This window comes from Zalophus californianus, chromosome 3 (genome assembly GCF_009762305.2).
Source record: "Zalophus californianus isolate mZalCal1 chromosome 3, mZalCal1.pri.v2, whole genome shotgun sequence".
Taxonomy (NCBI): domain Eukaryota; kingdom Metazoa; phylum Chordata; class Mammalia; order Carnivora; family Otariidae; genus Zalophus; species Zalophus californianus.
The window spans coordinates 98,397,811-98,425,634 of record NC_045597.1 but is presented as its reverse complement, the minus strand read 5'-3'; the positions used below and the strand labels follow the sequence as shown (position 1 = coordinate 98,425,634).

The 27,824-nt window shown below is 37.3% G+C and overlaps 1 protein-coding gene across 1 annotated transcript in view; it reads left to right on the top strand.

Annotated features, from left to right (window-relative positions):
- Nucleotides 1-27,824, top strand: part of DPP10 (dipeptidyl peptidase like 10) — a 1,417,029-nt gene that overhangs the window by 176,209 nt on the left and 1,212,996 nt on the right. The window lies entirely within an intron of this gene.

Below are 27,824 nucleotides of genomic sequence, written 5' to 3'. Positions count from 1 at the left end.
GAGGGAGAAGCACACTCCCCGCTGAGCAGGGAACCCGATGTGGGACTTGATCCCAGCACCTCGGGATCATGACCTGAGCCGAAGGCAGATGCTTAACCATCTGAGCCACCCAGGTGCCTGGAAACTAACAGCGTCTAATGGTAATTGCAAACCAGTAAAATGATCAAGACCCAAGAAAGTGTATCTACTCATCAAATCAAAATTCATGAATAAGGAAAGATGTAAAAGAACTCAAGGTATGAGGGGGTGGACATATTCAGCAATGAAGCAGTAAATGAAGGACAGAGTCAAACACAAAGACAGAAATCAATTATTTTGCCAAGAACTGGGCCTGAATCTCTATTCTTCGTATCTAAGTGTAGCCTATTGTAACACAAATTTTCCTCTCGTTTGGATGTAAGTTGCCTAGTAAGTGGGTATCTTGTCTGTTTTGAAGCCCCTATTTGTCATGAATAAGGCTTAACTCATTTAGTTTCATTCACTCTCTCACAAATGTTGAAATAACCATTTGGGCAGGAGAGTTAGTTTTATAGAGACATCCTACTATAAAAGATATTTAGTATTCAATAAAGCTTTCAGTCCTTTACCTTAATGTTGTGTTTTAATATATTGATTCAGGTCTCATTGGAAATCTGAGACACAGGTTCCATGATCTCTGCACTTAAATAAACCTTTAAATAACAAAACAGGATATACTTGAAGGGCCAGCTGTCTTTGGTTTGGCTTTACGCCTGTAATTCTATGAGTTTGATGATTAGGACCCAGACTGGACGTTGGCAACATTGCGGAGTTAGCAAAGGTCTTTCTAGCCCTCTTCTGACTTCCCTTTGTCACCACCCTTGCTACATGTAAATTCTTTCTTCAGCTGCCTGAGGCTGTCATGCTGCTAGGATTTTAGTTTCTGCCTCTTCCTTAGAGGATTTTCCTGGCCCAGGGCTACCCTGTATACCAGACCAAGTTTTAACAATACTTTGGAAGTCATTTGTTAAGTTTTTGATTTTTCACTTCTTTTACAGAAAGATCTTATCCATCAACTCATGTATTTCAACCAATTTAGGGTATCGTGAGTGGGAGTGGTGGTCTAGAAGAGAAGAAATGCACTATCAGCTGCTTCCCACATCAGCACAGTAGAAACCTAGGCTCTCTCACTTACTTTTCCTCTTCACACACCTTTCAGGAGGTATGTCGCACTTTATACGTTCTGTCCCATTTCCGGGGAGATTTTGATGTTCATTTAAACTTGGACTCTCTTACCTAAGTATCATGGCTGGAAAGGACAGAGCGCTGTCAGATAAATAAGACTTAGTCTGGCTAAGAAAGCAGATCAGGGAATCTGTTGGTAAGGTGGGACCATAGACTACAACTCCTGATAATCCTCATGGGTTCTGTGTTTCCTGGCCCAAAACATCCAAGGAAGTGGTCCTGAGATGCAAAGAACCATAAGAGCTCTGGAGCAGCACTGACAGGATGGTGGAGACATCAGAATGATGAAGCTTGTGGAGCATAGTTTTGGTCATGTGGTCTTTTAATTTGAAGGCTTCTTCTTAGAATATTAATTTTTATGAACTTTATCTTTCTCTCAAAATACAAGTCCTCTAAAAAGGGTCAAATAAAGAACCGAGTTCTCACAGGCTCTTACAGGAAAGAAAAACACATCCCTTGAAATGATAGGTCTACGCAATACCCAGTTATCTATGCTGAAAGCAGAAGATAGCAAGAGGGAAAGACAAAGTGTGATCCAAAGAATAAACTGCTCTTCCTGTTTTGATGGATGGATAAGGCTGAGGGAAGAAACAATTTGTAGTGGGAAGGAGAAGACACATTGTCTGTGTGTGTGTATGTGCTTGTGTGTCAAGAGGGACCTTGGGTTATAAGGGGCTGGATTAAATATGAATCATGTCTCCCTTTATTAAACTGTCTATCCATGAGCCTTAAATCTTATACTTGATGATAAAGTACTCCAGTTTAGTCATGCAAAAGTCCTCCTTATATATTTCTTAGTAATATCCTCATCATCCATTCTCATGCAAAGTTTACTGGCTATCTGAGCCTCTTGCTTCATCATCTCATCCTAGTGGTCAGCAAATTCCTACAGAACACTTTGTGAGCCAAGAATTCTGCCAGGCACTGGGAGTATGCAGTGAACAAGGCACTCTCTATTAAGCAAGATAGGCTACTCTTACAGACACCAACCTTGAGTGGGGAAATACTTACCCTTCTTTGCTTTGTTTTTCCTTCTTCTTACTGCAAATATGCTGTAATGTGCTTTTGTTTGATTTTATCACTTTATAGAGACTTCCAGACTCCTAGGTGATTTGGACACAATGTTAATCTGAGTGCCAGTTCAACTCTGAAACTATTATTCCTGGACCTGACATAGTCTTTTATCCAGGGAAGAGTTCTGTCCATACCATGCACTGATGGAGGGATTATAAATGGAAGGGCCTTACTCCATGATAGTTTATGGACCCCAAGCTTGTGAGCTGGTCATGACCCCCAAAGTCTCCATCTGCCATCCATCTCATGAAGACTCTCAGCCTGCTATGAAAACAGCACTATCTCCCCTAAAACCTTGGCTATTACTCTGGAACTCTCCAAAGATAGGTATTTACTGGCTTTGACTAAAGGAATTGGCTTTTGTGGGATCTAGGTGAGTGATAACCCTTATCTGTAGTGAGTTAGAATCTTTCAAGCCAACACACAAGAAACAATAAGAGGCCATAGAGGATGGCCAGATAGTTTAGATGACTAGCGCCATTTAAATCCTTGCTCAAAGCATTCATGCTCATCACTACATACTGAGCATAGATTTGTTCTCCAAATTCAGAAACAACAACAACCGTAAATGATTGTAGGAGAGGCCAGAAAAGATGGGTGTAAGAGAGAGGTTAGAGGTGGCAGTGAGGATAACAATTAACTTGTAGCTTGAGAAATACAAATTAGAACATACGATGATGACAATTTAACATTTATTGAATTCCATGTATAACGCATTTCTGCGAACTATCCATTTTATCTCCACATTAACTCTAAGATATAAATATTATGTGTGTTAGCATAAGGTTATCCAGAATGTAGAGTTTGGGAGGTTTTATGGACCATTACTTTAATTGAGAATACAACTCCAGGGACATGAGTGAGGGTACAAGAAAATGAAGCAGCGAAGGAGTAAGAGCCAAGATGAGGATGCTTTATTCAGGTGGCCATGACCAAATGTTACAGATCGCTTGATCAACAGTACAGTCTCCCAGAGAAGCTAACTTGTGTCTCAGAGCTCTTTCCAGGGGGTACCAAGGAGGTGGATTCATCCATGGCTTGTGTCTCCCTTGGCCAGAAATTATTTTCAGGACCTTAGTGTCATCTCCCAGTGATCTCTGCAGGTGCCCATGCATGGGAGCCATGGCAGTGAGTATGAGGCCCCAGGATGGAAGAAGGGAGGTGTGTTGGGGGGGTGCTATCCTCCTGTGCCCATGTGAAGTTGGCCTGATCCCAGATAGGAGTGATCTAAGACAGGTGAAGCCAAGGGGACTTGAAATGATGCAAAAGTAGCATCTAGTTCCTTGCTGTTTTCCCTATTTTACAGGTGGAAAAAAAAAAAAAAAAAAAAACCTTAGGCTCAGAAAGAAGCTAAGTGCTTTGTCCATTTAAAAAAAAAAAAAAAAGTTAAAATCCAGTCAGTGATCGGGAGAAAAATTTACTAAAGAAAGAGTCTCATCTACTCTATCCAAACACTCAATTTACTAATTACTGATAGGCAGACTCACCTTGACAACTTTCAGAAATTAACCACAAGGTGACATAGACTAAAATTTTAGAGTGTCAAAAAGAATTTTAGAAAAGTTTTGAATGAGAAACCCTTACTAAGGTACGACAGGACAATGGGAAGTGAGAGGCATGTTTTTAACCTGGAAAACATTCAGCTAGGACAACCACATTCTTCCATCCTGAATGCCTTTGATGTCCTTGCCCCTCACACAAAATAGAGATCTGAGCCTCATCCTGGCTTTCTTAAGGGTACTTGACCATATTCTAGAATAAAGGGAAAGTGGTGCTCATATTTGTTTGCTCTCTGCTTTGTGCCAGAGACTGCTCTGTATTTTATTTGAACAACACTGCAAGATAGCAGTAGTACCTCCGTTTTACAGATGGTAAAACAGATTCAGATAGGGAAAAGGAGTGCTCTTTGCTTTCCTACATTGTCCCTACCTTTTTTTTTTTTTTTTATAACAACTATATATTTTGATTTTGGTTTGTACTTACCAGGTGATAGACCCTGGTTTGGCATTTACAATAATTTAAGAAGCTTGTTGGGGCACGTTGGTGGTATGGTTGGTTAAGTGTTTGCCTTCGGCTCAGGTCATGATCTCAGGGTCCTGGGATCGAGCCCCAGGTCTGGCTCCCTGCTCAGCGGGGTTCTGCTCCCTATACCTCTGCCCCTTCCCCCACTCATGCTCTCTCTCTCAACTAAATAAAAAGAAAATCTTTAAAAAAATTAAGAAGCTTGTTAAAATTATCAATCCCTGAGCCCCACCTCAAACTGCATTCGACTTTCTTTTTTTTTTATTTTTAAGTTTTTAATATATTTACTTGAGAGAGAGAGAGCAAGAGAGCACAAGCAGGGGCAGGGACAGAGGGAGAAGCAGGCTCCCCACTGAGCAGGAGCCTGACACGGGGCTACATCCCACGACCCCAGGATCAGGACCCGAGCTGAAGGCAGATGCCTAACCGACTAAGCCACCTGGGCGCCCCTGCATTAGACATTCTATAGCTAGGAAACCAGCTATCTGTAATGTGACCGTATTTCACAAGGGACCAGACTGGAAGCCAAGGTTAACAATCAAAAGGGCCAACTGAAAACAGTGAATATGGCTTTAAAGTGCATGAAATAACAATGTAATATTCAGAACAAGATTTGGGACAGAGATAGTCCTACTGTTCTTTGCAAAAAATCATATCAAAAGTGTTTTACATTTGGAGTTGCTTACTTTAAGGGCCCAGTTAAGGAAGAATGACTGTGCTGGGGATTAAGGACTGTGTCCAGGTGACTCAAGGCAAATCAGACACAGCCCAGGAGGCTGGCAGTTGGGAGAGCCTGGTAAGGGCAGTTCTCGCCTTCTCCTTCGACCAACCAACCAACAAACGCACAAAGAAGTAAACAGCTTCTCCCAACTGGGGCTCTGTGTTTTTGGTGGCAGAGAGTCAGCATAGTTTCTAGAATAGACTGCTCTTCCTGCCCTGCAGTGTCCCTGCCCAGCCTTGCCAGCATACCAGTCTGGGCTTTGTCTCTTCCTCCACTGCTAACTCTTAGCTCCCCCCAGATCCCCCCTCCCCCAGGCTGTTTTTCAGCAGGGCAGCTATTTTCTGACATTTGGCACTGAGCGATCATAATCAGATACAATTTTCCAACCACACAATTGCACTCCATGTGCAGCTTCAGGTACAATTATGAAGGCTGTCCCAGCCCCTGCTACCTACACTGTACTTAACAGGGAGGGATGGCCTCTTATTCTCCATTAAATGTTTTGAAAGGAAACCTGTAGGCACGACAAGGTTCAGGCACCACGATGAAATGGGAATTGGAGTGTCCTTGCTTTGATAGGCATGTACAAGTTTTAATTATCTACTCATCCAGGATTTAATTTTTTTTCATTTTTCTATAAAAAGCAGAAAATGGTGACAACCTGATTTCATGTGCACACACGGAATGAAACTGGTTGACAATATTGTCCACACGTCATTCACTGTCGCTTCTCCTCTTATTTTTTCCTTTTTTTTTTTTTTTTAGGGGGTTGAGGAGGGTAGAAAAAAAATCTTAAGCAGGCTCCATGCTCAGTGCCAAGAGGAGAGGGGGCTCGATCCCACAACCCTGAGATCATGACCTGAGCCGAAATCGAGAGTTCCACACTTAACTGACTGAGCCACCCAGGTGCCCCTATTTTTTCCTTTTTAATTTTTTTTCTCATTCTATGAAAAATATGGAAAATATAGAAATGCATAAAGATATACATGGCCCCTTAGTTCAGATAAAAGTTCTGTAAATACTTTGATGTATTTTCATCCAATCTCTTATTCATTGACACGTGTACAGAGATAAAATAATTAAGGTTATATTATAGCGGTTCTATATTCTGATTTTTTTGTTTTATATTACAGTATGAAAAAAACTTTTATTCATGCCATTGAATACATTTAAAAACAACTTTTCTGAAAATTCTGTAATATTTTAAGTTCATGTCCTTATTTATTTCACTTTATTTTCCCATGGATATTTCAATCACTCCTAATCCTTTGCTAACTCCTTATAAATCAGTAACTAACCCAGGATGTTGATCAAGCTCGTCCTGTGTGTAGACACTATGCATGACAGTACCGTGTAAGGAAATGTGCACAGGCTTTGGGAACAGAAAACCTCAGTTGAATCCCTTAGTTCTAGCCCTTAGCACTGAGGGTTTTCTCATCTGTAAAATGGATCACCTGCTACCTATCCGGGTTTTTTTTTTTTTTTTTTTTTCCAGCTTTTCTGTCTCTGCTTTCTAGTAAAAACCAGCCATGTCATCTACTCTTTTCCTTCACATCCTTGCTCATGCTGCTTCTCTAATCTTGCAGGTGCACGTTGCCTCACACACTGCCTTTTTAGACTTTCCTTAATTGTCCAGGTGAAATCTGAACACTCTATCACTTCTCCCTCTACATGTTCTGCTTCTCCTTGGCCCTTCCCTTGCCAGGCCTGGCAAAGACTTGGCATCAGAGGACCTTCATCAGCTGTGGTTCTTCGGCCACCACTTCTCACGCTTCTGCTTTTGTGCTCTTCCCTTTTCTGGGAATCCCCTTCTCACATGCTCACCTCCCTTTTGTCCACATGCCTGAGAAGCCATCCCCAGCTTCAACTCCCTTGGAGGGGCAGGCCTGAGCCACCCTCCTTGTGATGTCAGAGCCTGAAACCATGTCACTCTAAGTGAGAGAGATATTCTACCTCAAACTTTCTGATTTTGAATGTTTGGAGATTTTTTTCCCCCCCTCATTATTTCTGGTAAAATTGCAAACACACATCAGCATTTTCTTTCCTTTTTCATCACTATGCCTCTAGATATTTTTTCCAGCCATGCATGGTCACATGATTGGAGTTTCCTGAAGTGTTAGTCTATCCTAAACCTGACTAGTGTATGGTATCTATTGAGAGAGTAAGAGTGAGTCTATGAAACTTATTCCCTAATGTTAGAAAAATGAAAAAAAAAAAAAAAAAACTTGTATTAGCTGTCTCCAAGAGGGAAAATAGTTGGTAGTTAAAAAAAAAAAAAAAGCCTAAATTCAATTCCTGGCTCAGTTTCTTATGACTAGGTGGCCTTGAGTGAGGCTCTTAAACTGTACACTCTGAGGGACACCTGGGAGGCTCGGTTCGTTAAGCATCTGCCTTCCGCCCAGGTCATGATCCCAGGGTCCTGGGATTCAGCCCTGCATCAGCTCCCTGCTCAGCGGGGAGCCTGCTTCTCCCTCTCCTCCCTGCTCATGCTCTCTCCCACCATCTCTGTCTCTCAAATAAATAAGTAAAATCTTAACAACAAAAAAAAACTGTATAGTCTTTATCTGTTCACATGGAAATAACATTTGCTCTTAGAGTTGTGCTGGTTAAATAAATAGCATCTAGTTATCACTTAATAAATAGCTTTAATCATTAGAATATTCTTGGCTGTTATTTTTATAGATGAATCACATAAAAAGGTTCTATTGAAATCTGGTTGACACATATTCAGTTCCCAGAAATAAATCTGAATCGAATTTATGGTGGAGTTAATTTTTAAGAGGCTTTGACATTTCATTTTTTAAGCATCCAGTCTATTCTATACACACACATTAACATTTTTACATGACAATGAAAATATTGGGAAAAGAAAATTATTAGGTTATCAGCATTAAATTAATGGAGGAGGCATAAAGGATCAAATAACCTAGATTAGATTTCATCTTTTAGAAGGAGAAACTGAAGACCAAAGATACTCCATAAATTACCAGAACCCAGATTTGAGAGGGGCAGGATTGGGATTAGAACCAATCCTCAAATTTTGCCTCCCTTACCCCACACAGTATTCCCTTGACCAGAATGCCTTCTCTCATCAGGGGAGCTTTCTGAGTCTTTCAAAATTCTATTTCTGTATCTATGGTAAAAACAAATTTAAATTTAAATTCATGTTACATATTGATCAAATTTGCCAGGAGTCTCCAAGTATTTCATTGTTATTAATTATTGCTGTTCCTCCCCACTCACACCCATCCTACCCCAGTTCCTAAAACTTGGTTTTATTCAAAGAAGTTTTTTTTCACAGAAATGAATCCCAGGTGGATTTTTATACTATATGTCAAGCTCCCTTATGAATCTATCTAAAACATCTAAGGAATAAATCCCAGGGCAGTAGGAACTTGTATTCATGCATTTAATTAACCTTTAATTGTCTATGTGATTGCCTTGCAGTTCAATAGTTGCTTGATTTTTATTATCCATCTAATTAGTGTGGTTTAAGTGGCTTTTTATGTCAGATTTTATTATATCAGTTTGCTTACAGAATTTCGGGACACTCTAGGGAGTTCGAACATCATTGTAATGCTTAAGTGCTATATATCTATTTGTTATTTGTTTGATTTTTCTCTTCAGAAAAAAAGTGCTTTGACCAATTTTTCCCACTAGAGTGTATAAGTAGTCTATGAAATTTCATAATGATGGTAAAAGCCTTTCTATTAATTGTGCATAAATTATCAACACAGCCAGTCAGCTCTAATTAATTGTTTTTCTACCCAATAAGCCTGCAGAGTGACAGACTTGATATTCTGAAACAAGTGGGATAGTGAAAGAAACCTCCGAAAATACTTCAATTCAGGGCATGCTAACAAATATGCACATATTTATAGATCAGGCTCTATAGTCATGCGAATATAATTTGTTACTGAAATCTATGGATTGCTGTTAATTGCATGTCTATAAGGGTGCAGTTAAGATTTAAAATAATCAATTATATGTATAAATCTTATTCCCTGCCGCTGATCTTTTTCTTATTTTTGCATGCCAATTTTATTTCCAAATGAAGAGTAAACTTACTTTCAATCACATAATTTGCATTTTCATGTTAGTGTTCTTTTCTTATTCTACAAACTTACTAATTACTGAAAATTAATAAGAATGAAATTTAATTCTCTCTATATAGAGCAGTATGATTGTCTCTACTATTGACTATGATTATAGTTTCCCTTAGCCTCCCTGAACCCTTGCTTTATTTTCTTTTTCTCTTTGGCTTTAAAATGGAGTAGGCAGTTTGACTTATTTCTAGATATCTCTCTTTCTCTGTTTTAGGGAAGTATAAAAGATGTGTTTAACAATGTCTTCGATTTATCACTAATAGTGAAAATGTTTGGTGGTAGTTGTCTTATGTACCGGAGCAATGGTATGATAAAGAATGAAAGCACTAGGGCATGCTGTCTGAAGTACAGAGAAAGAACCCAAAGTATTGGGTTCTGCTCCCTACTCTGTCTTTGACTTACAGTTTAGCCTTGGGCAGCCCATGCTTCCTACCCTCTCGTTGTCTTATTCTTTCCATCTGGGAAACAAAGATAAACAAAGATAATACTTGTAGGTAGAAAAAAATGGGAAGATGTGCCATAAATTTCTTTGAATGGAAACAATTCATAAAACTCAAGGACTAATCTAAAATATAATTTAGCCCACATTTATTGGGTACCTTCTCTGCTGTAATAATTGTCCTGGGCACCAGAGGTACAAAGATAACTTTGACATTACATTGGTGCTCATTATCTGACAGAGGGTAGAAGAGGGAACTGAATTCAAATGTGTTTGAAACACTATCTGGAATCTCATGGTAAATCCAAGTGAATTACATTATAAGGATAGTTTGTCTATTAATCTGAAGAAAGTGAATAAAGAATTAGAAGTTGACTGTGGTAGATTGAATTATCATTTATAATGTTCTAATCCCTATGTGGAAGAACTATACATTAATTTTCTTTGTCCTTGACTTTGTAGTGTCTCCTGTTAAAGTTGGCGGAGGGCACATCCCTCTTACATTGACTGATTTTGGTGAGGTGAGGTGTTTTGGTGAGATGCTTTACCCAATGGAATAAGGGGAGAAAAGACATTGTGCTAGTCCTGAGCTGAGCCTTGAGGAGTCATGGGAAATTTCTGCTAGGCTGCTTTGATTTCCTACTGTTTGCCAGAAAAAGAGCTTGCCTCAAGTGACTGTTGCTCTTTAGCCATTCTATAAACAAAGAAACATGGAGCAGACTGAACTCCACCCAAACCCTGGGTTCCAGTCCAACCCAGGTGACCCCACTCTAGATCAGCTGAATCTCAGACCACAGCTAAAAGCACAAAGTAAATGTTAATATAAGCCTTAGAGATTTGGGGGTCATTTGTTATACAACATTCTCATGGTTAAACAAAAATGTTATTTAAGAAAACACCTTTTTGAAAGCCCAAATGAAATTATTAAATGAGGAAATGGTCATCAATGAATGATAAAACTGTTTGATGGAATAAAGTCGGAGAACTGAGTATTTACATGACTCCATAGATCTCTTGCTGGGCACAGGAGAACAAACATAGATTCAATGAAGAAATCAAGCTTTCACTGCCTTAACCTCTGTGTCACTGATGGGACAACCATAATGCATCAGATCAGGTGACATATATACTCTTCAGTATGACCTATGAGGTATTTTGCCAAAGTGATTAACTTGAATTTAGTAAACCTCTAGATTCAACTTTCTTTTTGTAGTAAATACAAAGTACAGAGGTAGAAGTTCAACAGTACCTTGAGTTAACATCAGAAAAAGTCAGCACAGCGCATTCTACAGGACAATCAATTGGTGTTTTCTTTTTCTTTTCTTTTTTTAAAGATTTTATTTATTTATTTGTCAGAGAGAGAGAGCATGCACGTGCAAGGTGAGCACCAGGTGGAGGGAGAAGCAGCCTCCCTGCTGAACAAGGAGCCCCATGTGGGACTTGATCCCAGGACCCTGGGATCATGACCTGAGATGAAGGCAGACACTTAACCAACTTAGCCACCCAGGCATCCCTGATTGGTGTTTTCAACAAGCTACTGTTTCTTTTTTTCTTTCTTTCTTTTTTTTTTTTTTTAATGTCAGGGATTTATTTTATTGTCTTTTTTTATATATGTTATGTTAGTCACCATACAGTACATCATTAGTTTTTGATGTAGTGTTCCATGATTCATTGTTTGCGTGTAACACCCAGTGCTCCATGCAATATGTGCTCTCTTTAATACCCATCACCAGGCTAACCCATCCTCCCACCCCCCTCCCCTCTAGAACCCTCAGTTTGTTTCTCAGAGTCCATAGTCTCTCATGGTTCATCTCTCCCTCCGATTTCCCCCCTCTTCATTCTTCCCTTCCTTCTCCGAATGTCCTCCATGCTATTCCTGATGTTCCACAGATAAGTGAAACCGTATGGTAATTGACTTTCTCTGTTTGACTTATTTCACTTAGCATAATCTCCTCCAGTTCCATCCATGTTGATGCAAAAGTTGGGTATTCATCCTTTCTGATGGCTGAGTAATATTCCATTATATACATGTAACACATTTTTTTTATCCATTCGTCTGTTGAAGGTCATCTCGGCTCTTTCCACAGTTTGGCTGTTGTGGACATTGCTGCTATGAACAGTGGGGTGCATATGGCCCTTCTTTTCACTACATCTGTATATTTGGGGTAAATACCCAGGAGTGCAATTGCTGGGTCATACGGTAGCTCTATTTTTAACTTTTTGAGGAACCTCCACACTGTTTTCCCAAGTGGCTGTACCAACTTGCATTCCCACCAACAGTGTAAGAGGGTTCCCCTTTCTCCACAAGCTCTCCAACATTTGTTATTTCTTGCCTTGTCAATTTTTGCCATTCTAACTGGTGTAAGGTGATATCTCAGTGTGGTTTTGATTTGAATTTCCCTGATCAAGCCACTGTTTCAAAAAGAAAAAAATAGGAAGGAGGCAGAAAATATATAACAATTAAATAAATACAGGGTGTGGTTCTAGATTGTATCCTGGTTTGAAAAATCCAGCTGTAAAAGGTATTTGTAGGCAATTAAGGAAATTTAAATATGGACTGGCTATTAGATCTTATTCAGAAACTATTATTGATTTTTTTGTTTTAATAATGGTCCTGTAGTTAGGTAGAAAAATGTTTCAACTTTTTGAGATGTATATTGAACTATTTAGCATTTGTAGCTCATACACAAATGATTTCAAAATAGATGTTACAATTATGACAAAATGCCAATACCTATTAAATTTGTGGGGAAGATATAAGATAACTATGATTTTATTCTTTCTAAATTTCTGTATGTTTAAGTTTTTTTTCTTTTAATAAAAAATCTTATTGACAATGTACTTAGGACCCAGAGTAAAATCATTTAGGATGTCAGCCTATGCAATCTCATCCTCAATTTACTGTTGTTTTAGTGTCCTCTATTTATTTTACTGGTTTAAAACCTGTATGCAGAAGACATCAGTAAGCTACATAAAGATCAGTACCAAGTTTCATACTTGTTTTCACTTCACCCAAGTATTCAGTGGATATTTGTGTAAATATATTAGTCATCCAATTAAAGATAATATAAAGAACTTCTTAAATTATTATTGGTTATCACATTAACAACTGTATATATAGCCCTTCTTTGTCCTTATTAGTAAAAGTGTAGTCTATGTTTATGTGGTTTCTCATCCTAGGAATTAGTTGGTTAAATCTGCTTAAGCGGTGCCCACTTGAACCACTAGTGAAGCCAGTCAACCAGCTGGTTTGAGCTCGTTAGTTACCAGCCACCGCAACTGTTCAAGATTGCTCTATGTGTCAGATAATACAGAGAGCAAGGTAACAGCTTGTGTGTTTAAATGCCTAATGGGTCTACACAATTTCTTTCTCTAGGTTTCTATCATGCGACAAATAGGTTTTGAAAGGAGAATGATTGGGGTGCCTGGGTGGCTCAGTGGGTTGAACATCAGACCTTTGTTTTTGGCTGAGGTCATGATCTCATAGGTAGTGGTATGGAGCCCCGAGTTGGGCTCCACACTCATCAGGGAGTCTGCTGGAGATTCTCTCCCTCTGCTCTTCCCTCCATTAGTATGCATGCACTCTCTCAAATAAATAAATAAATCTTAAAAAAAAAGAAAGAACTATGACATAAACAGATACCAAGATACTCAAAATGATTACTTCAATAACAATAAGGTGACCATCATATTAATACCAACAGATTAGTTATACCATGTTTAAAATCTTCTAATCAAATGTCTCATACTTGTAATTGGCAAGATACTGGAATTGATAAACTTTGCAAATTCCTCAAACATAATTCTTTTTTTAAATTTATTTATTTGACAGAGAGAGAGAGAGCACAAACAGGGGGAGGAGCAGAGAGAGAGAAGGAGAAACAGGCTCTCCACTGAGCAGGGACCCTGATGCGGAACTCGATCCCAGGACCTTGGAATCATGACCTGAGCCGAAGGCAGACTCTTAACCTACTGAGCCATCCAAGTGCCCCCCTCAAACATAATTTTTCAAAAAGGGAGTAAATAGTAATTTTAATACAGTGATTAGCCTTACATATTCAACTACTAATATCATGTATACAGGTATCTCTATTGGTTTTTATAACAACAGAGAGCTCAGAAAAGTGAGGCCTTCTTAAAAAAGATGAAAAGTGGTAGTTACTGTCATGTGGATATAATCTCTTTCAAAATATTAATAATGAAAATGATGATGCAATCATTTGAAATGGCCAGGTCCCAGGAAACACCAGATACTCCAGGTTATTCATAATCTTCTCGTTAATACCCTGACAGATCAATAAACTATTTCCTGTTCCTTTTTCACAGATGAGAAAACTAAAGTGGAATGGAAAATAAATTCTGAAAGATCATTCGTTAATACAAAGCTAAGTAAAAACTTGAACTCAGGTCTCCTTGAATCTAAATGACACATTCTTCCCACTACTCTCTTAAAAATATTTTTAAAGGTAATGGGCGGGGGGAAGTTTCACCAAAAGTGTGCATGTTTGCAGTATTACTATTTTAAATAACAATAGTCCTGGTAGGGATTAAAACATAACAAAGCAAAATAATAAGTCATTAAGTTGGTGCCATGTAGACTTTAAATGGAAGATTGCATTTTTCATTTTTTATTTTTTTGTGGCATTAGGTAAATTGAACACCAGATCAATACAATCGGTATAAAACAAAGTGGTATATTAAATCAAATATCCTAAGAATTAAAGCCAAAGATAGCACTCTTTATATGTAAAACAAAAGAACAAGGGGTATTTATTTTTTTAATGGTCTGGATAAAAGCCACAATTTCTACAATACTCTTAATGTATAGATTCAAGCTTGAGAGCTCAAGGTTAAGCATTATCAGGAATCATTGATACTGATTAGAAAGAAGATGTAGCAAGGAAGCAATGGGTCAGCACATTGTAAAGGAAAGATCGTGTTGCGGGATATTGGCAGGGATTTATTCCTTGTCAGTAAGATTGGCTGAATGATTTAGACCTTGTAATTAGGAATGAGATAAGAACTTTACAGCAGTGGAGAACAGTATGGATTATGATGAATAACCATCAGAAGGATTGGATACATTTATCCATGTGTGTAATGAGGGTAAAATTTAAGAGAAATGGAAGTAAAATCTTTTGTTGTGGTTTAGAAACATTTGAAAATATGCAAGTATAATTAACATGAAGCATGGAAATATTTGACAGAAAGTCAAATGTAGTTTAAACAATATAAAACAGTAATATAATTTCCAAATAGCCAGTTGAAAATGCAAACGTCTAAGGGTTCTTAACATTTTTTCAAACATTAAATATTTGAACAATTTTGCTTCATCCATTGAAAATAATTCTATTTTATCTTTTCCCATTCCAACCTACTTCCCTGAATGAATTGATCTCCCAAAAAATTGCTTTCATCAGGTTCCTGCTAAGCTACCAAAAAAAAAAAAAAAGGATAAAAAAATTGACAGTAGCTTCCCTTTAGCACATCAGTTCTGTGACTGCAAGAGATGAATCTATTCCAATATGCTTGTCAGTATAAGATTCTCTTAAACCCCTTGTGAATACATTTTCTTCTGTTTCGACTTGCAGCCCCTCTGCATGGGGCTCACATTAAAGGACCTGAGGGGCAATTTCTATAAATTTTATCTTTATCACTACATCAGCATCAACAGCCCTATTATTACTAGTGCCATTTCCACTCTTCTTGCTACCAATACTATGGCCATAGCTTACTTGTTCTATTTAAACCAGCTTTCTCCTATCCTTTTTCATCTTGGCCCCAAAATGAAACCCTCATTTAAAAAATTGTTTTAGGACTGTTCACCAGTTATTTTTAAAAGGTCCTAAAAATCTATTTATGCTCAAGCCACAACTCCTACAGTATCATATTGTATTAAACTTAGTGTTTTATATGCTCATCTTTTCCTATTAGACTATGAACTTTCAATGGTGGAAATTATGTTTTGTTAATTTTCTCTTCCTAGTACCTAGCCAATATTTAGGAAAGTACGTTATATAAATGGACAAGTCACTTATATGAAAAAAACTTGGAAAGACGAGTTAGGAAGTAAATCTCTGACCTCATAGGTTTTTCAGTGTGGTGAAGAGAAAGCAACATTTATACACAGAATATGTGAGCAGGACTTATCCCCTAGGTCTTTGGGATCTTAGGTGGCATATGAGGGATCTACTTTTCAGGAACATTTGAGGATTAGCTATAATAAGAAATAAGGATGAAACTTGAGGCAAAGAAAATAAAGGGCTTGGCTATGTCATTTTCAAGGAATAACAGTGAGTGGACCAGTTTTTCTAAAGGGAAAGGGAGTTGAGGTGGCTGTTAGGATAATGTTTATAGGCTAATTATTGCCTTATTTGAAATCATTTTTCCTATTCAGAACATTAATTTAACTGATTATAATGGACTGACACTGTGATGATTTAATTAAGGTTAAGCAGGAAAATCTAGTATTTAATTAAAGGTGGAAAAAAAACTATCATAGAGTATTCTAAATCCTTGTGCCCTTCCACTTTTGCCTCAAGAATTATCTGGAAATTCTTTTTCCACTTGAGAGAGCTAAACCATATGTTCTATTTTGTTTTATGTCTGTGTTTTAAAGAGTGTATTCAGAAGGTTTCAGAGGAAAGTACTAGAGCAATTAATGGGCAAACTGAAAACTTCAGATTGTGTCCCTGTCCCTTATACCCACTGCAAAAACCTCCTTTATCTATTCTCATAATGGACTTTTCACCCAGATGAACAAATATTCAGCACCTTGTTGACTTATGCGTGATTTTCTCATTCATCTTTCTGTAGGTATCTGTGAATATCTTCAAAGGTCTCCTTTTGGCAGTAATTACATGTTGTTTCCGAAATCTGGTGGAATTGATAAACTGAGAATCAGCAACTGAATTATATTTTATTTTTAAGTCATTATTATGGTCCAAGTAAATACAAGCTGAAACTTGGATACAGATGAGAAACTCTTGCAGAGTTCTAAGAAAAGAGATGAACCTGGTCCTAGCTCTCATTTGATTTTTCTCTCCACTAAGAATGAAACCAGTGGAAATACGATTGAAAGTAAAACAAGAATCAGCATTGAATTTACCCAGCTGGATATTAGGCAAATGCTTTTATGTGTAGTGTTCACTTTTCCCAAGATTAAGGAGATAGTTGTAATGCTTAGGTTTTGAATTTCTCTAAATCAAACCTAATCCCATTTATGTCTTATATATTCCCCAAATCATATAACGGTAAATCTTATCTTTGCTAATGTTTATTGCTTTCCCAACGGTGTGGGACGAAGCTCTTTATTTGCACCATCTTATTTAATATTCACATTCACATATAGGTCCCTCACTACAAATTCTATAAGGCTTAAGAAGGTTATATAATTTGCTTAATTTCACACAGATTCTAAATGGTGGATATTGGGCTGAAATCGAGGTCTGTCTCTGAAATCTAACCTCTTAATGTCTATTTTATATATTAATGGATCATTAAGTATATATATTAAATTCTGTTTTTCCAGATGCAGGTAATCCCACTGCATATGATGAAATTCATAGGAATTAGAAGGGATCTTAAAAGCCTTTTAGACCATCTTTAAAGTTTCAGTAGGATGACAGTAACTCTTTCTTCCTCTACTTCCTAAGCTTTCCTCCACTCCCTTCATAAACACATAAATGCACAGAGGCCGGGCGCCTGGGTGGCTCAGTTGGTTAAGCGACTGCCTTCGGCTCAGGTCATGATCCTGGAGTCCCGGGATCGAGTCCCACATCGGGCTCTCTGCTCAGCAGGGAGTCTGCTTCTCCCTCTGACCCTCTTCCCTCTCGTGCTTTCTATCTCTCATTCTCTCTCTCTCTCTGAAATAAATAAATAAAATCTTAAAAAAAATAAATAAATAAATAAATGCACAGAGGCCCTTTCATTTTATAGGTACAGTTTTCCTCAGTTAATAATTTCTTTTTCTTTCTTTTTTTTTTTAGAGTAGGGGGAGGGGCAAAGGGAGAGGGAGATAGAGAATCTTAAGCAGGCTCCATACCCAATGCAGAGCCTGACACGGGGCTTGATCTCACAACCCGGAGATCATGACCCGAGCTGGAATCAAGAGTCAGTCACTTAACCAGCTGAGCCACACAGGCACCTCTCTCAGTTAATCATTTCTATATTTATTACATCTTCTGCTTATACATGCTTCCATATGTGTAATCCAATTTTCTCAAAATGTGATTTGATCTCACAGTCAGTCCAAGGATGCAGAGGGCCTCTGTGTAGAGTGAGTGACTGATTAGTCCTGAGCTAGGTGTTAAGGCAGGGCATAAAGAAATGATCTCAGCTGATAAGGAGCTTAAAAATTAGTTGATAAAAGAAGGCATTTGCACATCTAGCATATAGAAGCTGTACTTACTGTGTGCAATTAAGAGCTAAATTGTATAACGGGCTCTAATTGGACTTTAGCAGGTACAGATGAAAAGACAGGAGTAGTGGAAGATGATTTCCTATATGAGATGAACCTATGCTTGGTCTTGAAGAACACTAGCTTTTATTAAGTGCCTACTATTTGGCAAGCAATTTGGTACATGGCAGATATTTGACTTCTGCTTACTCATTCAATCTTCATAAAGTGGGCATTATTGTCATTTCACATTTTACAGAGAAGGAAACAAGTTGAAAAGGAATTAATTGCCTGGATAAAACCACACTGTAAGTTTTTGAATTGGATATTGTCCCCATGTGATGAGTCTATATTTACTGTTTTTGTTTGTTTGGTTTTGTTTCTTGTATTACCTTATAATTGTCTCAAGGATTGTTGTATCTTCTATAGATTATATTTACTATTTCTTGCCCAGAACCCATTGCCCTTCTGGTAATAGCTCTTCTATTTTTCTTTGAGGGATTATACCAACCTTACTCGCGGTGTGTGTCCTGGTAGTGTTGACATCTTTCTATCAACTCTAGGGCTGGACATGTGACATAGGTCTGGACAATCAACAATATCAATTTCCAAGATCACAGTAATTAGTTCAGGTGGTATAAATGGCCATCTTTTTCTTAAGGACTTAAGCTCTGAAGATAGGAGTTCATCATTTTTAGTTGCCATCTTGCTACCAAAAGTGAGAAGGTATTTGAGGATACCATTAGAAAAGAAAGCAAGGGTCAAGTAAAGAGAACAGAAAGATTTAGGTACCAGAATTCACTTGCGTGGGCAGGGGTGAATTAACTTTTAATTCTTGTCTAAAGCAGTTGGGTTTGAAGTTCTGCTGTATAAAACCAAATGAACACAGATATTCATGGAAAGTATTATGAGAATGGTTGACAATTTCGGTATGGAAAGATGAGACAAGTTTCTAATGAGGAAAGTGGCATGTTTTAAATAAAAGCATTCAGAATATAAGGCTAAAATGAAGTGGAGGTCAACACCTCTTCATAAGAGATTGTAGGAGTCAAAACCCTTTCATTAGCTTTTACCTCTCACAGAAAAGGAGAATTTGACTGATCTAGGCTGCTGGCATACTGACATTTAAATGAAGACGGCAAATATACACTGAATATTATAATGCACGGTAGAAATAATGTGCATCCTATGTCTATGATAAAAAGAAAGATAGATATAATTGTAGTCACACTATTACAAGTAGAAAATCTCTCGTGAAATGTACTTACAGATACAGACAGTATTTTGTGCATATTAAAACCTTCTCCAAAATGGTACAATTGCCAGCAGTACCATTGTTCATTTTAAAAGACAAATCTATTCTAAAAACAAAATAGATGAACTATAAAGCACATTATTCAAATTATATTCTGAGGTCAACCAAGATACACTTCTAGTTTCTTACAATTTGAGGTATTTTTACTGATTTTCATTTGAGATTCTGAGAAACACCAAGGCTGGTCAAAATCTTTCATGACCTTATTCAATCAAAAAATGGCAGTGACTTTTTTTTTCATCTTTTGTAAAAAGTTTTACAACAGCAAAGATAATCAAGCAAAGAGCTCAAATAAAGAGCTCCATAGCACAAATAATTACTTGTGTTTTCTTCTGAGAAAAGTCAGACTATCAGTCTATTCCAGTAGGCGGATCTACATCATAGGAGTTAATTCAATCCAACCATATTTGTTGCATTATCTAAAAACTGCTGTTGAGAAATAGATTTTCTTTAAATAAATTATTTAAATTAGTTATTAAAATATCCAAATAATCCAGTGGTTACTGAGCAATTAGTAGGTGCCTTGAACATCGTATTTAAAATATAAAAGTAAAATGGATTTAATACATCAAGGAAGGACCTGGGTTTCCTCACTTGTCAAATTCTGATGGTAGTGATACTTAAGATTGTTGGGATGAATAAATTAGTTTAATGTAGATAAAAGCATTGAAACAGTGACTGGTGCTTGATAAATATTCTATAAATGGTAGTTACTGTTACACTGTGAAAAGATAGATTCTGTGAATGTATCCCTTCACAGAACTGTGAAAGCATTGAAAAGAGAATGACTGGCTCTATTTTTGAGACTAGAGAAGTCTTCATAAGAAAGGATAATTTCAGGAAGATCATTAAGGATGAGTCAAAGTTAAATGGAAAAATTGGCTCTCCAGGGAAATTCTGGAGTCATAGAACTGCTTGGTAAGTTCTGGGAATGATGAACAGACACCTGGGTGTAAAGGGGTGCTTAAATTTCATCCCCTGGGGCATAGTACATAATTGATTTTTTTTAATTTTAATTTTTTATTTTTTTGCAGACTAATGGTATAGTATGGTTTGGTTTCAGAAATGCCTCTGATTGTCATATGAATATTAAACTATAGGGATAGTATGGTATGAAGTCAGAATTGTCTGATTCCAAACCAAATCAATGAGTTAGTGATTTCTTCTCTTGAAAATATGAATAATAGTTATATCAGAGATTTTAACTTAGAAAGAGATTTATAGACTCCCATATATATTAGGTATCATGTGGTGTTTTCCTACACATCTGACAATGAGTAAATGAGATATATGCATTATAAAAGTGTTACATACAGTATTACTAATAGGTTGGTGTCCATTTTAAAAGTCATTGGCTTAATGAACAAATACGAGACTTTGTTAAACTCTTTAATGAGCAAAAATTTCAAGCTAACAGAAACAGAATAGCATAACAAATTATAATGAACCCCATCATCCATCTTTAATGATTATCTATTCATGCCCATCTTGTTTCATCCATACTCCCATTTATTTCCCCCACTCCCTGGATTGGAAATACATTTCAAAGAAATATTTTATTTGTAAATAATCAAACATGCATCTCCAAGAGGTAAGACCTCATGACTCATTTTATATATATATATATATATATATATATATATATCTCCTAATACCTTTATCACACATAAAAAAATAAGGATAATTTCTTAATACTTCCAAATATCCAAATTTTTCTTCCAATGATGTTTTTTTTTAAAGATTTTATTTATTTATTTGAGAGAGAGAGAGAGAACGAGAGAGAGAAAGTACAAGAGGGAAGAGGGTCAGAGGGAGAAGCAGACTCCCCGCTGAGCAGGAAGCCCGATGTGGGACTCGATCCCAGGACTCCAGGATCATGACCTGAGCTGAAGGCAGTCGCTTAACCAACTGAGCCACCCAGGCACCCCTCCCAATGATGTTCAGTTTGTTTGAATCATGACTGAAATAAGACTTATATTGTATTCTTTGTTCTACTTCTCTCTAATGGCTTTATCTACTTATCTCTTTTTGTGTCTTTGCAGCCATTATTTTATTGTTGGGTTTTTGAAGACACCAGGTTGTGTGCCCTGTAGTTTCCCACCTTATGGATTTTGCTTACTGCATTTTTGAGATCTTCTCACTCCAATATTTTCTGTCAGTTTTTGGCTAGATCAAGAGGTTGGATCAGATTTACATATGCCTTTTTTGGCAAGATTCTTTTATAGGCAATATTGTGGATGTTTGTTACATTTTCTTTCATCTTTCATTTTGTGATATCATCAGTCATTGGTGACCATTATTTAAGACTTGCAAAATGGCAGTGATACAGTTCCGTCTTTCCTTCTTCATTTAAGCTGGTTACCCTGAGATACAACAAGATAGATGCTTGAAGTTTTATTTACCAGATTTCAAAACCATGAGTAGATACCCTAATAGTCTCCAAAGATAATCAATGGATTCTTAGAAAATACCATTATGAATGAACGGATTGAGAAATACTTGATGTGTTTCAAATCATTGCACTTGCTAACATTACTGAGGCTCAGATTTTCCATCTTTGGGCATGGAGGCTAATTCAAGTCAGCACTTTAATACTTTTAGAAGCTTTTCTTCTGATGTATAAGGTACTGCAGGCTCTCTCATGTATGTCCTGCTGCAGCTCTGGAATTAGCCAGCTCTCCAAGAAACAGTGGTTCCTTTTTTTTTTTTTTAAGATTTTATTTATTTATTTGTCAGAAAGAGAGAGCACAAGCAGGGGGAGTGGCAGGCAGAAGGAGAAGCAGGCTTCCCACTGAGCAGAAAGCTCTGATGCAGGGCTAGATCCCAGGACCCTGGGATCATGACCTCAGCCAAAGGCAGATGCTTAACCAACTGAGGCACTCAGGCGTCCCCCTTGTTCCTTTCAGTAGAAAATAGAATTTCTCTAGAGAGTAAGTTCTAGGAATTAAAAATGCTTATTGTTATTGGGTTAGTCATTATTTCTATGTCTTTTCATTGACAGAGCCTAAGGGATTTTCTTAAAAAATTACATACGAGTTGATCTTGATGACCAATTCATATTCAGGGCTGTAGAATTTTAATGTAGTCTCACCAACTCTATTTTCTTACTCCCATGTCAAACATCCTGCTTTTCGACAACACAAATCTAATTACTCTTACCTTTAACCCACTCTATGTATAAAATACACACTAGAAAACTACCACCAATAATATGATTACTCAAAACACTTTATGACTTATGACTTTCAAAGTTCATTTTGCCCTTAGGATAGATCTCATCTATAGATGTACAGTGAAAACACACTGTGTTTTCTGATCGTTTGGAGTAGTTCCCTCTCTATAATTGTGCCACAAATTAGGTAAGGAGGTAAGTTTCCCTTTTCCTTTTAAAATTTGTGGATTTCTTTTTAAATTTAAATTATACTTTATGTAAACTGTGTATATGGCTTCAAAGTCAAATCTACAAACAAACTTTATTCAAAATCACAGGCTATTGAGACATGAGATCTGTTATTTGAGCTGCCTCCTTTCACCGGAGCGTTTTGAGGGCAGTTGCTGGATGCGTACTTCTTTGAAATTTCTAGTTTAAGGAAAGGCTCATGGGTCACCCATCTAGAAAACCAGGTCTTATCTAGGAATGAAAGGAATTGGCTGGCACAGAGGACTGGGGAGAGTAGCAATATGAAAACACTTCTGAGATTGCTCAGATCTCTATTGCTTATAGAAAAAGTACACTAAGTGTCAAGTAATGTTATGAAAAATTGGGAAATCAAATAAACGTATCAGTCAGAATCTTTCTACCATTGTGATATTTTACGTATTTGTTTTACAGAGCTGACGTTAGGAACTTGAGATTCTGCACTTTTATTTGATATTCTGTCATAAACATCTTTCATGTTGCAGTACATTCTTCCAATTATTATTTTAATGGCTGTACACTATTCCATTTAGTAGATGGACCTTAATTTAATTAGCTGCTATATAGTTGTAGAACATTTAGGCAGGTTCCAATTGTTTTGCTGTTGTAATCATCTTGCAATGAATACATGATCATTTTTAAAAATAACCTAGGCATTATCTTCAGCTGTGACAGCAGTAGCAAGTAGTATTTTTAATCATCTGGGTGCATAATACTTTCCCAGGTCTTGTTCACCAATTAGATGAATTATTTGCCAATTAGAATGCAAGGTAGAGCAAAAACATTAACTATTATTTTGTATCAGCTGCCAAGAGAGCAGATGGAATCCAATAGTATCTGAAACAGTTGACCTGAAGTTGCCCTCTGTGACCAAGTCATTCTTTTCAAGATACATTTTCTATGTATTTCTCTGCTCCATAGAAAATGTGCTTTCATCATTCTTTCCTCTTGCAGATTATACTGTGCACTACCTCACTAAAGCACACATGCCAGACAAGTATGACTGAGTCAATCCTGCTGCAGATCTAGGATTCTTTTAGGGTAAACCAAACCTGGTAAATATGCTGCTAAAATCATCAGCCCCAACACTGAACCCCAAGGGAAGCTCTGTGGTCTTATGTAATAATTATACAGCAGTCAAGAAGGAAAATAGAAGGAGTAAGCTGGGGCTGTTCTGGAGATGGAAGTAAGAGCACATGGAGAAGAAAATATGCAATAATAGGGCTAAGTGGTTAGAAGCTAGGAGACCCCAAGGCCACTGGGTACAAGAGATGGAGTGTTGCAGGATCTTTGAATGATCAAGCACTGCAATCTTCCTGGGTACCATCCTTAATTTAATTGAAGTCAGAGTTCAGAATTTGTACAAACTTAGTGCTATTAGGGTACAAGACTAGGAGTATCTTGGGAATGGGGTTAGTGAACCATATACAGTGCTATGATACAGAATGCCTATCACAAGATGAGCCATGATGGTTTCAGGGAGTTAATTTCTGGATGGTTTCAGGATGGTATGGAACATCCCTAGAGATGATGCCATAGTTGATTGGAGCTTGGATTTTGCAGACCACTAGTGAGGAGAATTTTTGGAGATAGAAGTGAGTAGAGGCAGAGTATTAAAACTTACTCACTAAACATGGCTATGTTTGTCATTTAAACTCTGAGTGGCATTGTTGGAGTTCTAGGGGGTTATAATGCACGTCCATGACAGGCGACATGAATTTTTTTTACATTGGGCCTTGAACTAAAGAATTATGATTTGAGGGACACCTGAGGGGCTCAGTCAGTTGAGCATCTGACTTGATTTTGGCTCAGGTCATGATCTCAGGGTCCTGGGATAGAGCCCAGGGCTCCTCACTCAGCAGGGAGTCTGCTGGAGATTCTCTTTTTCATTCTTCTTCTGCCACCCCTCCCTACTTGCTCTCTCTCTTTCTCTCAAATAAATAAATCTTTAAAAAAATAAATATGATTTGAGATAAGGTGAGGCTGATTTTTTTCTAAATTGTGAAATTGTGGGTTTTGAATGTTTTATGCTTAATTCTTCTAAGATTAATTTCTTTGTAAATCAGAAAAGGTGCGTACATTTTGAACTAGACATTCATATTACGCAGGCAGCAATTTTTTCAACAAAGATGATTCCTGCTGCGATTTAAATGGGCAGGACCCTAGTCATATGAGTCAGGAGACATGTCTAATTGTCTCATCATTTTATTGGAATATTATTTCATTTGAAATTTTACCAACTTCATTAAGACATGAAAACCAAGAGAGGAAGAACAATTCAGCTAAAATAATTACCGAGAATTTTTCATTTGTGAGGTCTTTTGCCAACCTTAATCATTAACCTGGCCTTTAACAACTTGTGCAGACTTACTGACAGCCTAACTCTCATCCTGAACTCTCAAATCTAATGGGAATTCTCCTTCCTTGAGATAATTTGTGCACCGCCTCTTCAACCATCTGAACTGCTGGGGAAATCTTAGTCCAAGAGGGTGGTAGTGATATTGAGATGTTTTGAGACGTGTGTGAAGGGCTATCCTTGACTAATTCAAGATGCTCAGGAAGCCATTTTGTCCTTCTGTGGAGCCATCTCTTAACATCACATTTTGAAATACATGGAAAAATTAGACAAAAGGTGGCGATTTGAGGTTTTCCATTGTTCTTGTCTTTGTGTCAATTACAAAATTTCACACACAAGACAGATGGTAGCTCAAGAGCTACCTCCTCCCATGGGTTATTTTAAATAGCTCCTCAGGTGTTTTGGATGTGCAGCCAAATTTGAGAACAACTGGATGGTGGAGAGAAGATGGTATAAGGGTCATAAGTCCTGGCTCTGGAAACAGCAAACTATATAATCTGAGACCTGAGTGTTAAACTTTAACAACCCTGAATAAATATATCCTTGTTTATAAGATAAAAGCTTTAGAGTAAAATATTGCTAATGTTTCTTTTCTTTTCCTTTTTTTTTTTTTTTAACTATTCTTCTATTCTTCTTGCCTTTACAATCAACTGTTAGCCTGCCTCTCTGCCCTTGCTGAATTATGTAACACTTTCTCAGTGGCTCACTGGGCCAGATTGATTGCATAAGAACTTTAAGATCATTCAAAATCCAAATGATAACATAATTGAAAGAAATGCTTATTGGATAATTTTAATAATGGCTCTGAACAAAGGGTTCGTTAGGGTTCTTCAGATACAAGGACTCATTAACAACTCTGAAAATGGGCTTGGGTCACAAACAAACAATTTATAAAGAAATAACAATGGGTTATAACATTTGAAAAGAGGTCTAACCCAATTAATAAAATAAATATAATTGAAATAATAACAGCTTAGCTTTGTGTGTTGGGTCTCATCACATTGGCCAAAGTAAAAGAAGGAAGATGCCCAGTGGTAGTGAGATGGTGAAAATGTTGCATTGCAGGGGTGGTCTCAACTGGCACAACCATGCTGACGCGAGTTTAGACAACATAAACCTAAGTTCTTAAAAATGCGGACCTGTACCTCTGAAACAAATAACACATTATATGTTAAAAGAGAAGAAGAAGAAGATAGCAGGAAGGGAAAAATGAAGGGGGGGAAATCGGAGGGGGAGACGAACCAGGAGAGACTGTGGACTCTGAGAAACAAACTGAGGGTTCTAGAGAGGAGAGGGGTGGGGGGATGGGTTAGCCTCGTGATGGGTATTAAAGAGGGCACGTTCTGCACGGAGCACTGGGTGTTATATGCAAACAATCATGGAACACTACATCAAAAACTAATGATGTAATGTATGGTGATTAACATAACATAATAAAATTTAAAAAAATGAACATATGCATTGAAGCAGCATTTCTAGGAATTAGATTCAGAAAATCGTCAAGTATTCAAAGATATTTATACAAGGATATTTATAGTAATATATATTTTTTAATATTCAAAATTCAAAATATAAAAACCTCAGTGACCATCAATTAATAAATTTTTGAATATCCTTTCAAAAGACTATGACACAGCCACAAAAAGTAATAATGTAGATGTATGGATGTATGCTTACTTATATAAATAGGTGTTTGATATATAAAATTAAGTAAAAAAACATGCTATAAACCATATATATACACATACATATACATCTAAACATAATTAACTAGTAAAATTTGGAAGATTATAAATGAACATTTTAGCAATAATTCTCTCAGAGATGATGCTAGTTTCCCTCTTTATTTCTCTATAATTTATAACTGGGTTCTAAAATTTTAAAGCACATTATTAACTAAATTTTTAATAATTTCAAATTATTCTAATTTAGATAAACATCAGAGGAAGATATACTATTTCAAAATGTGCTGGTGACCTCTTGCGGGTTTATTTTGAGTTTTTTGAAAGCCTCAGAAGGACAACTGGAAATACTAAGGCAGCATTTTTTAGTCTGTCTATTGTCCAGGCCAATATGCATAAACCTGAGATAATTTCAAAGTTATAGGGCGAGCAGAGTCTGACCTGGAAAGGTCAGTTTATTAAGTGAAAGTATCAATTCTCCTGTCCGTGCATCCCATTCCATTTTAATTTCATCATTTAAAATTAAATGAAAGGACAAATATATTAGTATGAAAAAGACATTATTAGAAATCTGTCTTGTGAGTGGTCTAAACCCCAAGAGAATAGCTGCCAAGTACGCCCATGTGCCAAAGAGAGGTACGTGGTCCCAGATCATTAGAGCAGGCTTTGTCAGTGAGGTGGCCAAGGACCAGTGTTGTAACCCTTGGATGACCAACTATCTCTACTCTGTTAAAGAGATTTGAAAGGCTGAGAGGATTTGCCGTAGGTTAGAAGAGGGTTTTAGGAAAGATCCATCAAACTACTGTGTGCTTCCCCGACCATGTGCCTACCCCTCCCCGTCATGGAGGAGCTTTCCCCTTATTTCAAGTCTAAACAAAGAGGCTGTACTGGGACTAGTTTGAATGTTTGGTTTATGTTCCCTAGAGCTGAGATGCTGGTGCTTTCATGTCCAGATGATGCCTGAGAGAGAGAAAAGCTAGAGATCGTGGCCGGCTAGTTGCTCCCATGCAGAACAAAGATTTGCCACAGTGAAGACAAACTGCTGTTATGTCCCAAGTTTATCAGAACTTGGTTTATGTTCTCCAGGGAC